Here is a 15,509-nt window from a genome sequence, read left to right as displayed (position 1 = left end):
GTGTATTAAATTTATATAGAGGAAAAAATCTGAAAACTGAATATTATTGATGATTCGAGGAAAAAATAACACATTTTGATAATTATTAGATTAATTAAAACTTATAGATCAAAAACATAACCAACTTCTAGATGATCTAGAAACTTGATATTTGGCATGACGGTAGACTATTATCAATTTTTACGTATAGGATATTATATTTGTCTATATTACTCTTCTAAAATTTGGTTTGTTAGTAAAAACAAGCCAAGTCAAATCCATTATAATTTCAGGATTTTCTACACAGCACAGAACTTGGCACCAATATAGATTTCAATTATTTTATCGGCAAGTCAAAAACGATACAATACATATTCTTAATATTGAACTTGGCTCTCATTTCACATTTCTGTTTTTGTTGGAACATTCATATACTGATTTATACAGTTTATTGGTTTATTAGGAAACACATTCCGCTAATGAGGTCGCCACTGGACGGAGCGTCCAGTCTTAAAACCCGCGCTCGGTAAGCATTTATAATTATTCCCCTGAACCAAGGCGAAGACTCGTGACTAACACACACAAGCGCACATAGCGTAATTGTGCCATTATTTGCTATAGAGATGAGAATGGGCGAACGAGAAAATGGCAGTGCGTGCGTTTTTATGGCCCCATGCAGAGGCCGTACCGACTTGCTTTAATAACAGCTCGTGATATGACGATAGGAACTCGTATAAAATAACTTCGAGTACAAGTCTGTGCTGTGACATAGGAATTACTTAATTGCATCATACCAATAGACTCGCCTTAAGTTTTTGTTTCGTTATTTATTACGAGTAGTAGGTAAGTATTTTTTGCATGCATGACGCTAGGCCTCAAGAATATTTGCCTCCAAAAAAAGAGTAGACTTGACAATCTTGGCTTGCCTCTATTGTCACAATATTTATCTGGGGCATTTTTTCGCATTGCCTATAGTGACGACGATTTATTATTGTTTCTTGTGTATTTCAAACGCATTATTTTAGCTACTACCTTATTTACTATTTTAAGTTCCTAAAACAAATACAACACGCGTGGGTAATGGATACTAGATGCAATGAAGTAAACAATATTTGGAAAGCAAAAGGGAAAGCCCTTTAGTAGACATCAACGAGCGTCACTAACTTATTGTGGCCTAATTTTCATGTTAGAAAGTCACGGCAAAGAAACTTATAACAAAAATAACTGTTTGGGTTTAATTTTTCACGTAACTTTTGTCACAATAACAAAATACGTAATACAAACATCCTATCTTTTATTTATTTCAATGACCTAGGCATGTTTCACAAAGTCTGAGGAAAGTATTGGATAGCTAATAAATAAATAAATTAACTGTCAGATACTTCCTGCAAAGCTTAGCACTATATCTACCAGTTAAGCTTATTTGAGGACTGTTAAATTCCAATGATGACTTTATTGATCAGATAAGTGGCAAGTAGCTTGTTCAGGACTTTACTTGGACATTGTAAGACAGGCCTTATAGTTATTTATTTTTATTTTCATCAATAACATCGGGCCAAATTGTGGCAACTTTTAACATTGGAATAAACGGAATCGTTGTTATCGTAATTTTTTTATGATTGAATGAAAAAATAATGTATTCATCAACTTGACTTGTTACATGTCATTGAGAAGGTTAAAATCAAATGCTATGTCGGAAATGTTATGTTACTTCCATAAGTAAAAGGTAAGTGTTAAAAGGACTAAGATACCATTATCTTAGTCCTTTTAACATTCTCGCTATTACTTTATTTAATTACCTTAATATAGTTATAATCAAATAACTTACACAGGGCGCATTTGTTATCAGTGACCAAACTCTGAGGGGTGAATATGTAAGTATACTAAACAACTGTGTACATAAAATAGTAAATATTTTATATTTTAGAGTCAGACCATGATAACTTTGCGGCGATTTTTGTAACACAAACATGCAAGTGCTATTTTATAGTGCTGCCTAATCCACAATGTAAAAACCGGTAAGATCAATGAAAAAAAAAACACAAAACATAATTTCGCTCTAGTACTTAAATTCCGGACCTCAATCTCAGGAGCCGCACAATTATGCCTTGAGCCAATGATCAGTATAATAAGGTTTGTCGAAATTACGCTAGTATTTTGATAAGTAAAATATCTTTAAACATGATAGTCAGTCAGTGTAAGTTAAAAAGTAAATTATGATAGTTATGAATTAGCCTTCATTATTAATAAATATAAGGTATTTACGAAACTAAGACCTTTTAACTTATAGCCTTATAGTGACATGTATAAAAGGGTCAAGCGAGCGAGTGAAGCTTTTGTTTCGTGCCTATCCCTGACTGTAAGTTAGATATTATTTATTTATTATTATTGGGGTGTTGCGGGCCTTTGAGTGCCATGTCGACCAAGCAGTGATCTATTGTGACAGTCCTTTAAAGTTCATTAGGAAGTTCCATATTCTTTGGGCCGAAATGTTCTGTACCTCATTGCATCGGGTTGCAATACATGCCGCCCTAAGTAGATAGGTACTTCTATTTGACATTAGTGGTCCATAGGAACAGAGAATTTGCCTTGCAGTCTCCTCTAACTCCTGGCAGAACCTGCATGTCACATCTTGTTTCTTTCTAATTTGAAATATGTGTTTGTTCAACTTACAGGGTTTGTTCCAGTACTTCCAGTCAATATTCTAGACACTGGGCAGATTTTGTGTCTTTTGAGCCCTAGAAGCTTTTTAACAGTTTTTCTGTTGAACCCTTTAATTAGAGCTGTTGGGTATAGCATCGCTTTAATAGGAGTAATACGTGAGTAACCCGTTTATCATAATTGTATTATGTTTGAGTGTCCGTGAGTGCGTGAGTTTTATAATTAAAATACATACCGGAATATAATAATTTTAAAATTTCAACTAGGTACAGCTGGCCATTTCCGTCAATAGAAAAGGCGGCAAATTAGAAAAGTATAAGCGCAAAAGTTCGGTCTTCTATACAAAATTTGAATTTCGTGCCTTTTTCTACTGACAAAGTGGGTTTGCCAGAGTATACATTTCTAATTTTGGATCACGTTTTAGAGCAACGTGCAACGTAGGCACATTTTACGGTACTATACAGAGTGTTTATTTAGTCACCTGCAATAATTTTCGGGGTGGATATATCGGTCAAAGTCGTAAAAGTTGCTCAACCAGCCTGTAAATTATTGCAGGTGATTAAATAAACATCCAGTATATATTATATATTAAATGATAAGACAAATTAACGGCATTTTCCGCATAATAAGCGGGCTGAACAATAATAAGTATTTAATTTGTACGAACCAACGATACTAACTAATTTAGATCCAATTATATGACATCAAAAGTTGTGCGATTTGAAGAGCAGAAAAACAACAAAGTCAAGATTCAGATATATTAAACGTGAGAGACACACTTTAAGATATTATTTTATATTTATTATATTCAAACTGGAATTATACTCTGTTAATTTAAGGCATCTTGTGTAGAATCTCCCTGTATTCAACTATTTTACAACATACTCGTATAATTTAATCTAAACTCTGTGTACCCATCCTGAAACCTAGCCGTAATCGCATGTTCTTGTTTGACCGTATAATTATGTGGCCGTCTGTCTCTCCTGTCATTTACTCTGCAATGACGCTGGCGGCTGCGTAGGCGCAAGCTGAAGCGCAAAAGGACGTAAGCGCTACAACCAGCGTGTACGTACATATAACCTTTTAAACACTAAAACAACTAGGCTGTGTCTAGTACCTAACCGACGCACTCAAATCTTTACTCATGTGGCAAGTGTATGCTTATTACACATAACTTTTATGCATGCAACGCTAAATGGTTGAGTGTTATTTTTAACGTAAAAAGAACATTTTCACAATGCAAGGTGACTTATTTTTTTCTCGTTTAGGTATAAATTATATTACCTGTCCGGAGGCCAGACATTTATTTTAAAATATTACTTAATTTTGAACAATGATTCTGGAATTATGAAATTTTAACATTAAACACAAATATTGAGGCTCGGTGTATACCTTAGCTTTAATGGCTGTATTTTTTTTCTGTATTAAGGTGAGCTATGAAAAGTATTTGTATTGTATTGTATGAATCTCACAGAAGTGAATATATCATTTTTTGTAACAGTTTACATTTGGGTAGACCTAAGTCCTGGGGCAACCGCGTGGAATGAGGATGAGGATATTTATTTATTTATTTTAAACTTTACTGTACAAATACAAGTAAAAAGTACAATAGGCGGACTTAATGCCTTGAGGCCTTGTGATATTGTTATGTAGTAGGGATTATTGTTTAAACAACATACGAGTATATTACGTTGTAACAAATGTCCTCCACGTTCTATTTACACAGTAATGTCGCGTATCCTCCAGACACCGGTGGCCGACACGTTTAACACCGCGACACTCTAGCATCGGTTAATTAGGTTATCACGTTTTTTTATCAATGCACCAATTTTCGTAACGGCATGCTCTCAAGGGTAAAGTCTGCGCCCGGCGCGCTCGCGCAGCGCGTGTAGACGAAATCTACGCCTCTATTGTGCTACGTGTGTGTTGGTGCCGCTTGCATGAGTGCGTAGACGGCGGACTTTTTCGATTGCAGATACAGTTGCCATGCCCGAAATATACGCGGATGAATTCCGCGTCAATGCCACGCGACCTAGCGTCGCTGCACCCACCCGCGATGTGATGCTCTCATCCTCCTAAACATTCTAGTTTTAGTGACCTGAATTGCGAATTTTGATGGTTAGCTTCAATGATTTAGCAAAAATACATAATATTACGTTTTTATACCTCTAGTACCTACGTCTAGAGCACTTCGCATCGCTTCTCATAAAAAGTATTTAATTCCGCTTAAATAAGATCTTTGTGACGCCTTCAGGCCAAAGTTATTTTAAATTAAATAATGGCTACTATAAATAATTTTAATCAGGGACAAAAAACCAGGTTGTTTTTTATATGCGAAGTATTTTATAAATAAAGTCGTAAAATCAATATGTATCATCAACAACGGTAAATTTTTCTAACAATGGATGGAATTGTACAATAATAACATAAATATATATACAAAATATACATCTCAGACTACTTTGGCACATCAAGTAAAAAAAAAACTAGAAAAAAAAAACAAATGCGTTTATTCCAAATCACCATCATATTAGCGATATCAAAAAAATCTAGTAATGACAGGATTTGAACTTACGACCCCTTGCGATTTGCATTTGTCATTGTGCCTGTAAAATCTGTAAGAACATATATTTATTGACAAACAAAATACAACAGAAAAGTTTCCACATTACATACAGCAAACGGAGTGCAAGGTTCCGTACGTCAATTATACTAACGTTAATGAATTTAAAGCGAGATGTGGACCTGGATGTGATGCCGTTTGTATCGTAAAACGCCGTAGATGAAGCATTAATCACTCTCCAACCCACACACTTACATATCAAAACGTGACAACTGTTCTAATAATCGCGACATAAAACAAAATTGACCATTTAGCGCAGTTACTTATACGGAGATGCTTTCCTCTAGATTGTTTTTTAGTTAAACTGTTACATTCCAAATACAAATCATTATTATACATTTTATAGTTCCATAATAAAAACCTGCAGACAAAGAGACTTCTCACATGACATGTAGAATCTATTATAAAAAGTCCGTTGTGACCATTTTGGCTAAGCAATAACAATAAATAGTTAAATATATAGATATCACCAATAACTCAGAAATAAATATGCGTGATACTTATACAGAATAAACGATAAACACGGATTAGAATCCGGGATCGACTTAGTTTTTTTTGCAGATTAAAAAACACTTTTGAAAAAGAAGTAACTTTATAATATGTAACATTTATATAGCATATATGTTCAATTACGTATTTTTGGTTTCATAAGTTATTATATAGTTACTATGTTTTAACAGCGTTTTTCAATAAAAAGTCACCTCAAGATCGTGTAATCTTTTCTAATGCTAAAAAAATTAGGTATAGGCAAGGAAGCCGTCAAACTGAAAAATATTTTTCATTTAAATATATATGGTTCGTAAGATGCAACCTCATTAAGCTGTCACCATGACATACGAAATACATGAAAATATCAACCTCTGACCTAAGATCCGAAGTAGATATACAAACTAGAATAAAGTAACTACACAAAAGATTAAGTCAGAAGTAGGAGTCGAATAAGTAAGTAGTAGTAGTAGAAACTAGAATCACAGAAAGGACATTTATTTGTGTGATGAGCATGGATATTTGATCCTGAGTCAAGGGATCTTTGTAGTTATATGTTATATTTATCGTTTTAAGTGCCCGCAACAATGTTTATTTATTTCTTTTATTTATAAAGTTACTTCCTATTTCTACATTAATTTCAACTCGACAAACATGTCTATAACCTAAGATAAGACGTGATAAGACGCCTAAAATATAAACACTATTGAAACCGGTAATATTACTCGTACGTATTTCATACAATTGTTTAAAACACACTTTAGTAACGGCGGCCTTGCTAAGTTTGTGTACAATTAAGGGTACATCCATAAGCGGACAGCCGCGTTGCTTGGCCTGTTTGTTATCGTTTACACCTTTCCTGTCCCACGACACTAGACTTGTGCAATTTAAATATAAGTACCTAATTAACTATTGGATGCCTCAATGAAGCCCCTTCATGCAAAACCGAAGTAAATTATTTGCAATTAAATAGCATTTAGCATTTGCATAAAATGTTAGAAAGACATGCTGCAGTTTTTTTTAATATATAATAATCTAGTATTTATTACACACTACAACCTATCTACTGAGTAATTAGTTTGTATCGTATTCTACTGCATATATTTTTGACATAACTACAAACTGAAACCAGGTTGTAGGTTTTAGTGGTATGAACTTATTGTTTTTTTTATTTTATTTAAGTACTATTACTTAACCACAACAGCATAATTATTTTTTTGATTGTTTTCGAGCGGCAGCGGCAATGTATTCCGTTCATCGTGATCACTTGGGTTAGTTGTGGCGTTGCGTCATTATTGCGACGTTTTGAGTTAAAACAAAGTGAGTACTAAGTAGTGATACATTGCTTGCTGAATTATTTTATATGGAAAAATAAAAGTCGTGCATTCTTTATAAAACCAATGAAAGTGCGTTCGTTGAAGCCTAAAAGAACTACCCTTTGATTATGTGGTCGTATCAAAAATATACGTTGTATAGTTTTTTAATACTAAATTGACGTAATAGAAGAGTTTTACTATCCGATTTCTAATCATATGTTAAATGGAGGGACCTTTTTTTTGAACACCTAAAATTATTCAAAAATCTATGTTATTTTTTTGTTCATATTCCTAAATATAAAATTGGTACTCTATCCTGTTGAGGGTTAAAATGCAAAAAAAATCGTGATGTTCATGACTCATGCTCGTATCATAACTTCAGTACTGTCACGCAATCGCCTAACCCCTTTATGATAGTGGCTAGATAAGATTTTTTATTTATTATGCATTTTTTTGTAAAAATGCGATGGTACATTATGCAACGAGGGAGGTAAGTGAAATATTGTAAACGGGAGTCCATATATTCACGACAGTCGCAGACTGGAATGAATTAAAGACTCAAGTTTGCAATATTCTTACCCCGGTAGAGTTACACACAATGTTTTTCAACTAACTTGCGAAGAAAAAACAAAATTTTAAGTGAAATAATTATGAATATAAATATAATATAACCTGTTTGCTTCGTATTTAATTAGTCACATAATTGAATAAAAACCCTCCTGACTCCTGATTGCGTTATAGCTTTTTTTGAGAATCCATAACTCCCGCGGGAACAATATAGGCCTTTATCCGTCAGTACACCTGCATGAAATAAGATATTTTTCGGGCATCTGTGATGAAAAAATAATCTAGACTGTGTGGAATTTTTATCCATTAGTGATTTCAGTATTGTCGTCAAATGAGACTTTTTCATAAAAAGTAGTTTACTAAAATTTCAAAAAATTTGTACAGCTACTAAAAATATAGAGCAATATGTACTGAGTTCTCTTTTACCAATCATCCTATTTACTTTGTTATATCCAAATACGCAGGAAGCTTCAATATGTATTGTAGTTACATAATGAATAGTATCAGGTAGGTTTTTTTTTGTTATTTTGAAGTTACATGTTACTTATACATATAAATTTAAATTTAACCAGTGAAATTGGCTAAATAATTATCGTATATATATTTTTTAATTTCTCTTAAAAATCTTATGGAGTAAAAAAAATAGTATCACCTATATAACATCGTTCCGAAACTATTTCTTTAAAGAAAGTGACGCATTAGATACCCTGGACCCTCAGACCAATCAATCCTTTTATAACCACAAATTAAAACCCGAATTCCGACATATTATAACGGGCGATGAGAGCATGGAGAAGTTGGTAGTTATTAATCTGAACAAAATAATTAGCCAAACTCAAAAAAATTATGAACTAAAGTAATTTTTTTTTTTTTGATCAATATCCTAAAACTGGTTGTTACAAACCGACATGTTGACCTGTATGACACAATAGATCCCATCAAGTCCCAAAAGTAAGTACTCGTAGTAACAAATTACTTATTTTGTTACTGTTACACAAACATTTCTTTCAGTTAGGAACACTGAGGGCAACTAGTCAGAATGGACAGTTTCACTGTTACTGTAGTGTAGGAAACGCCATGGACAAAGCCGTTGGAGCCGTACCATACAAAGAGATATTTGACGCTAACAATCTGAATCTAGTTAAGATCGCAAGGGACCGTTGGATGTGGATTGCGGGCAGTGCACAAACGGCCGTTGAAGATACCATTGAAGGAGGCCTACTAGTAGATGTCTTTTGGGTTATATGAGAATAAGGATGAAATTTATAAGAACAAGGGGAGCACTTAATTATGTTTTCAGCTGAATAGAACCCCACAAATGGTAAACTTATCCTGTTCCGACTAAGAATGGTAAACGTCCGCAATTGCCAGGGTTGTAGAAATCGCACAACGACCAGCTTAGTCATAATATTAACACAGTTTTTCCATAGCTTTGCATCTTTCGATGCTGCGTACAAGGACAAAGCGGAACACCTCACGAACTTTGCGTTTTTCCCGCTTATTTTCTATTCTATAGGAGAAAAGAGTCCAGTCGATTTCTTGGCAATTATTCATTAGTTTTTACGAAAGTGACGTTTTCCCGTAAGACCCGTTTTCTCAAAGTTTTTGTTATACAAAAAAATAAATTTTTGGGTGTGTATTTGAACCAACGGCCTCAGATTTGGAAGTCGCAGCCAAAACCAAACAACACCTAACCACGGAAGGGAGAAGACTATCTCTGGGCGCCTTATAAATACCTAGCTGTTTTTTAAGCCTTTTGTAGGTCTAAGAACAAGCACTTAAGAATAGTCTAAAACGATTTCATCTATCAAAGCAATTTATTAATGTTATTATTTGTATCTGCTTGGATTTCTAGGGGCCTGTGTGAATTGTTATAAAAAGCTAATTTAATAATAAGAATATCATAAAAAGGTCACGAAAAATAAAAAAATTAAAGTCTAGAATGTAGGCAAGGGACGAATTGGTGCCTCTTGCCCGAGTTAAACACTCTATTTTTCATTTCGAATACGAGGAAAGTAAAATATACGTGCACGTAAAAAACACGGTTACTTCAGTAGTATTACCTGAGGGTACTTTCAACAGAAAATCCATTTAAAACTAAAATTTTAATTAATGTTGTAAATAAAAAGAGAAAAAAAACGTACTTAGAAAGTACAGTGCTCTAGAGCATAAGCGTATCATTTTCTGCACACTTTTTAGTACAACAACTATCCACTTTTTAAGGGATTGATGATAATGTAACTGATATAAGTCTAAAGTGAGGTGATTATAACAGATAAATAACGCAACCTAACGACAAATGGATCAAAGTTAATATTTATTGTGACCATGGTTTAAAATACACAATCCGAGCCAAAGGTTTTCAAGCAAAAACTTCAGCGTTACTTCTTTTTAATATGGTGGTCAACTTTCTATACACACATACCCAAAACCTCACATTTTTGTTGTAATGTTTTTGTGTTTTTGAACTTAAATTGAATAATTTAAAAATACATGTGTTGATCCAAAATGGTGTGAAAATGTCAATGACAGGGTCGAGTGAGGAAAACAAGGGGAGGCCTGTGCTCAGCAGTGGGACACTAAAGTATTCATATATTCATATTCGTTTATTTGTATTAATTATACATTGTCAGTGTTACATTTTTATTAGGTACATAGGTGCAAGATGGATGTCAAACATAATTACATTAGTACAAAGGAAGATACAACAATAAAAATACAAAACATGTCATTATAAAGAATAATTAAAATTAATACATTTATTATTTTATTAGGCTAACAAAAAAAAATTTCTTGCTTTATTTACATTTGATTTTGAGAATTTGCTAATGTTTATTATACAAAATTCTTAGTGCGGCAAATGCCCCTTCGTGGTGCGGCAAATGCGAGTTTTTTTAATTTCTTACTTAAGCTTAAAGATCACCATTTTGTTTGTCTTCTATCGAATTGCACTGCCATCATATGCAGCTGTCTAGATATTCATTGAATATCCATAAGTCCCATTATATTTTACTAGTGATTAATTACCATTAGATAAAAAATTGCTATATGTAGTACCTAAAGTTTTTGCTGCGCCCTATCAGCTCCACGTACTGTACATCCAAAATTAAGTTGTATGTGTTTTGTCCTTGGTTGCAAAAAAATTAATTGAAAATTAAATTAAATTCCTATATACTACAAACATTAAAGTTTATATTTCGAAATAAATATTTCCTAAGCCATCCCACAAAATAAATTAAGACATGACATGACAAGATCTAGTTCAGAAAGTAATCGACATCAAGACTAGAGAAAGCTAAGGAAGAGGAATGTACAGAAACAAAACATTCACACAAGTGAAACAAAATAAGCTAAAGCAGGCCAAGAAGATCTACACAGATAAGAGCATTCTCAAATTGAAGTAAATAAGTATTGTATCACTAACCTTCACCCGCGATTTTATCTGCATTCAATAAATTAAAAAGAAACTCACTTCTGTACTAACTCGGAACATCTCTTTCGTTTTCTTAGGGAATGAATTTCAGGATCAAACAAGATACGTTTGAACAAGGAAGTGATCTTCAAACCGTATTTTGATCCAATTGTCTCGAAATGCGTATGTTATTTGCAAACTGTGAACAAGTACATAGAAACCATTCCCGGCTGCTGTTTTTTTTTCTTCATCTTTTTAAAAATTATAGGTCCTCCTCACTTACAGTACGGGCGACCTACAACTCTTATTACTTTGTTTTATATTTAGCACTTTCATGAATATTGATTACTGTTATCGTGTAGTAAAATATATTAAATAATAATTGAATATAAGTACGTTCTGTTTATGTATCATATTTTTTAAATGTGTTTATTATTTTATTGATAAATTTATCGAACGATGTTTTTGTTACTTCTTTTAAAAACTGCTGTTGGATATCTCAATTGAAATAAGCACGACAAGTTGCCAAAATTTCCATTTGTCCACCAACGACGTTGCGGCTTATCGCACGGACGGGTAAAGCTACTTTCAAACGCTACGACAACGTAGCACGGCCTGCGCCGGCGCTGCGTAGAGAACCAATCCGGATAAAAACCTTTCTAACTGCTACTTGTAGATTCACTCTCGCATCGCACATCGACTACTGGCAGTATTCAATTGGTATTGAATTTATGATTAATATCCTTTATTTCTCTTACTTCTTAGACTGAGGTTTTTTACAATATGGATATAAAAGTAAAATATAAAAACACATTAAAAAAAATACAAAACACATATAAACACATTATAAAAAACCTAACCTAGGATGCCGGCAGCAGCGGGGCAGGGCCCAAGATGGCGGTGGTCAGGGCCGCAGAGAGAGGAACCGCCGGACTATCCGCGCCGTGTCCAAGATCACCGCCTTTGCATCTGACCCTTAATCCAACCACCTAGCGAGAGTCTCTCAAGGTGCTGGTCGAGACTCTTCGCTATGAGACCGTTCGCTTGAAACAACATCATACATGATTAATATGATTATTATGATCTGATTTTAATATGTTGTAATGAAGCTCCAGTGTATGTTGTAATGGACATGTCCACGTGATGAATAATTTTACTTGTTTAAAAAAGCGTTATATTTAGTCCGTTACTAATTTATTCCGTAAGTTTTGTTTGTAGTAGGCAATGCTAATAAGTTTCACTTTCAAGTTTTATTTTTTATTTAGGTACGTTTAGTTTATATTTAAGTTTTCCAAAAGCTTTCAAACGTAAAAAAAAAAACTTAGAATAGAGATTAGTACTAGCACAAATGAAAGAAATACGTTTATAGGTACCAACATTTTAACAGAATCTCGTAATTCTTCTTATTTTTGACCAATCTATGATTTTCTATCTCATTACTTTGAGTAAGCAAGTAAACAGGCGTTTGATGCAACACAGATACAACATGAAAAGATTACGCCAACGCATTTCTTCCAAATTGAGATTGCATACTAGTGCTCTGATGGAACGGTTTGATGATAAATTAGCCCGCAGTCGGTTTTGGAAACCATATTTCCAAGAATTGGTCCGGTCACTGATTTTATACAAAAGCAGCTGCCATCTGATGTTGCAACTCAAAGGGTAAACCAGGCCTAATTGCGATAACTCCGGTTTTTTACGATGTTTTCCATCACTGAAGAATAATTATTAAATATCACATGTCATTTTTGTACATAAGTTGCAACTTGTCAGAAGTTTATTGCTACGCGTCAGGGTTCAAATCTTCGACTTCCGGTTAGGAACACGCCTGCTTTATCGGTAAGCCACCAGCGCTTATTATATAAGCATGTATTACTAATACAAAAAGCTTAAAACAATGTCAAACATGACGTGAAAATAGCATTTAGAAAGATACAATTTAACTTATCAAATGTACAATTCCATTAGACCGAGCAAAAAAGACACCGCATTGAGTCAATCACAACTAAAATGTTTATTAAGGGAATTACTTACATGTTTGAAACAATAATATTGTATGTGATGCGATTAATGTCAGGGCTCTTCAAATATCACCCTTTTAAAACCAACATATATAGAACTCACAGTGCACCCTGCCGTCGCTCTACTGCGTTTTCAACCGCCGACGCCGGCCCGCGCCAAAACATGACAGACAGACTATGCCTAATGACATTTTTCGACTGGCGAACAACAAAAAGACGGAAATTACCCAAAGTTTCAATAGTGCACCGTTACGGTCTAGAATTATAGGTAACTTTTAGTCTCACGTAGATATTTAAATAAAAAATCTGTCTAGACATCATGATGAAAGTTAATTGCATGAATACATACATATATCATAACAGTCATAATCCTATTTTTTCCTTCACCGCATAAAAGATAAGTCGCAATCTGGCTGTGGAAATTCATATGAGTCACTCGCGGTCACCCTTTCACGTGTTCCGAGCCCACCTATAGGCAATTACAGTGTCGTATGTAGCCGCGATCAGGGGGTTAAAGGGGTGCGCGAGCTGGCCGGCCGGTGCACATCACTCACATTCAAATATTCAGCTAACCTTGATGCGAATCGGCGCACTCGGGGTTCCATCCGACGGTCGTCGGGCTGAAGGGCTCGTTTCAGGTCCAAGAGAGGGATTCACTCGGTACTCGCGTTGGTACGATCACGGCGGCGCGGGCGTCGTCGGCGCGGGACGGCAGGCGCATCGGCGCGCCGCCACCGACGGTGGAGTCGCGAGGCTGAGCGCGGCGGCCGCGCTACATGTCACGGTGCGAGCGCGCTGTTCGCGCCTTGGTCACCGACTCGCAGTGGCGTTGCCGTCCTACTGTCTGCCCGTCGACGGCCGGGCCGGCGGCGCGCGTTGCACCGCCCCGCTGCACTCCGCCTGCCCCCCTGCCCCCCTCGGCCCCCTCTCCGACCGCCGCGCTACACCCGCCCCGCCCCGAAGAATTTTCCGCATCGGACGGGAAAAATCGATTGTGCAGCGAGCCCCGAATAATTTCGGCAAGACGCACGGCGCCCTTGCGTCCTCGCGCCGAGACGGTCAAGCGCACAGCCGCCACCTTTCACTCGCCCGCTTATTGAAAACCCGTAGCATCATTATTGCATAAACAGAAATAGCATAGTGTTGTTAATGCTTGCATACTTTTAATACGAGACTATAAAATATAACAAATAAACAAATATTGTTTATTTTTGTAATAATTATAAGTTAAATTAAAACATGTCAGTTTAAAAAAAAATTCATAATTCATTAATATTTATAATTAAAAAAAATTTAATAAAATCTTTTCCACATTACCGTGTTTTTCACTTTAAATTAATTCAATTTGCTCATAATCATTCCCAGGTATTTTTAATTGGAAGTAAACAACCGCCTCAGTTCTCATGTAAGTTAGGTCTTTGTTCTTGCACCGAAACTGCAGCCCCGGGTCGCGCTTTGTCTAATTCCGCGAGTGAAAGTACCCCGGATAATGACTCCGAGTTAATTCATTGCCGCTTGCACTCTATGCTGTAATTTAATGTTAATATACTTCAAACATACAAACACATTAATGTTAATACATAAACATACTTTTGATAAAATAGAACTAGTTTTACAAAGCACTATTTAACTTATGAGTCTTATGACTAATTTAGAAATGGACTCAAAAAACCTATATATACATATAGCATGGCAAGCCATTTTGTTTTTAGTAGAAAAGGCGAACTTTCATACAAGTATTTGAATTTCGCACATTTTTTTCTTCTGGAATAATTTTCCAAAACCAAATTGAGGCGTTACAATTGTATTAGTACCTATGTAACAGAACAATAAATATTTTTATATATCTTACTCACTCTTTTTCACTTAAAGCGAAATATTAAATTTAAAATAATTACTTACAAAAAGTCTATAAAAACTTAAATCCGCTCCTACAAATAATAAAGATTAATGTTATTTTCATACATATATTATATTTTTATATTTAAAGGCATTTACTCTGAAGTTAATTTTTCAACAGAAAACCTTATTCAAACCACATCATTCGTTAACGTCTTAACAAGATTAACGTCAACCACCATTCATTGTATCATGGCTTCAAAAAAAAATGATAAAAACCGAGTTATGTGATTCAAAATTGACCATTTGATTCAAAATTGAGGGTTTCTCAGAGAAAATACGCGTATTGTGAATATATTAAAAAAAAAAACAACAGTCGTGACTGGCGATCATTTTGAGAAGTGACGATGATTCATCCCATCATTAAATTTCAGTCCTAATAAGGTTACCAGCTAAAAAACTGGGGTTCTAGTCTAATCACAATTGCACGACCAGTGATACAAAATATATGTACGCGATTGTACTCATTTCTATGATCAACTTTCACTATAGCAGCAACTCTGGAATCACAAAAAAATAATCCTGGTGTCCATACAATTGTGACT

At 34.9% G+C, this 15,509-nt stretch overlaps 1 protein-coding gene across 2 annotated transcripts in view; it reads right to left on the bottom strand.

The window, feature by feature from the left end:
- Window positions 1-14,003, bottom strand: part of LOC133520696 (myoneurin-like) — a 70,612-nt gene extending 56,609 nt beyond the window's left edge. The window contains exon 1 of one of the 2 annotated variants that reach the window (XM_061855308.1): window positions 13,620-14,003. The gene's annotated coding sequence lies outside the window, so the exon portion shown is untranslated. The remainder of the gene's footprint in view (window positions 1-13,619) is intronic. The other variant, XM_061855307.1, reaches the window with a different exon arrangement.
- Window positions 14,004-15,509: the final 1,506 nt, after the last annotated feature.

This window comes from Cydia pomonella, chromosome 8, assembly GCF_033807575.1.
Source record: "Cydia pomonella isolate Wapato2018A chromosome 8, ilCydPomo1, whole genome shotgun sequence".
Taxonomy (NCBI): Eukaryota; Metazoa; Arthropoda; class Insecta; order Lepidoptera; family Tortricidae; genus Cydia; species Cydia pomonella.
Note: the sequence above shows the minus strand (reverse complement) of the source record. Positions and strands in the feature narration are given on the sequence as shown.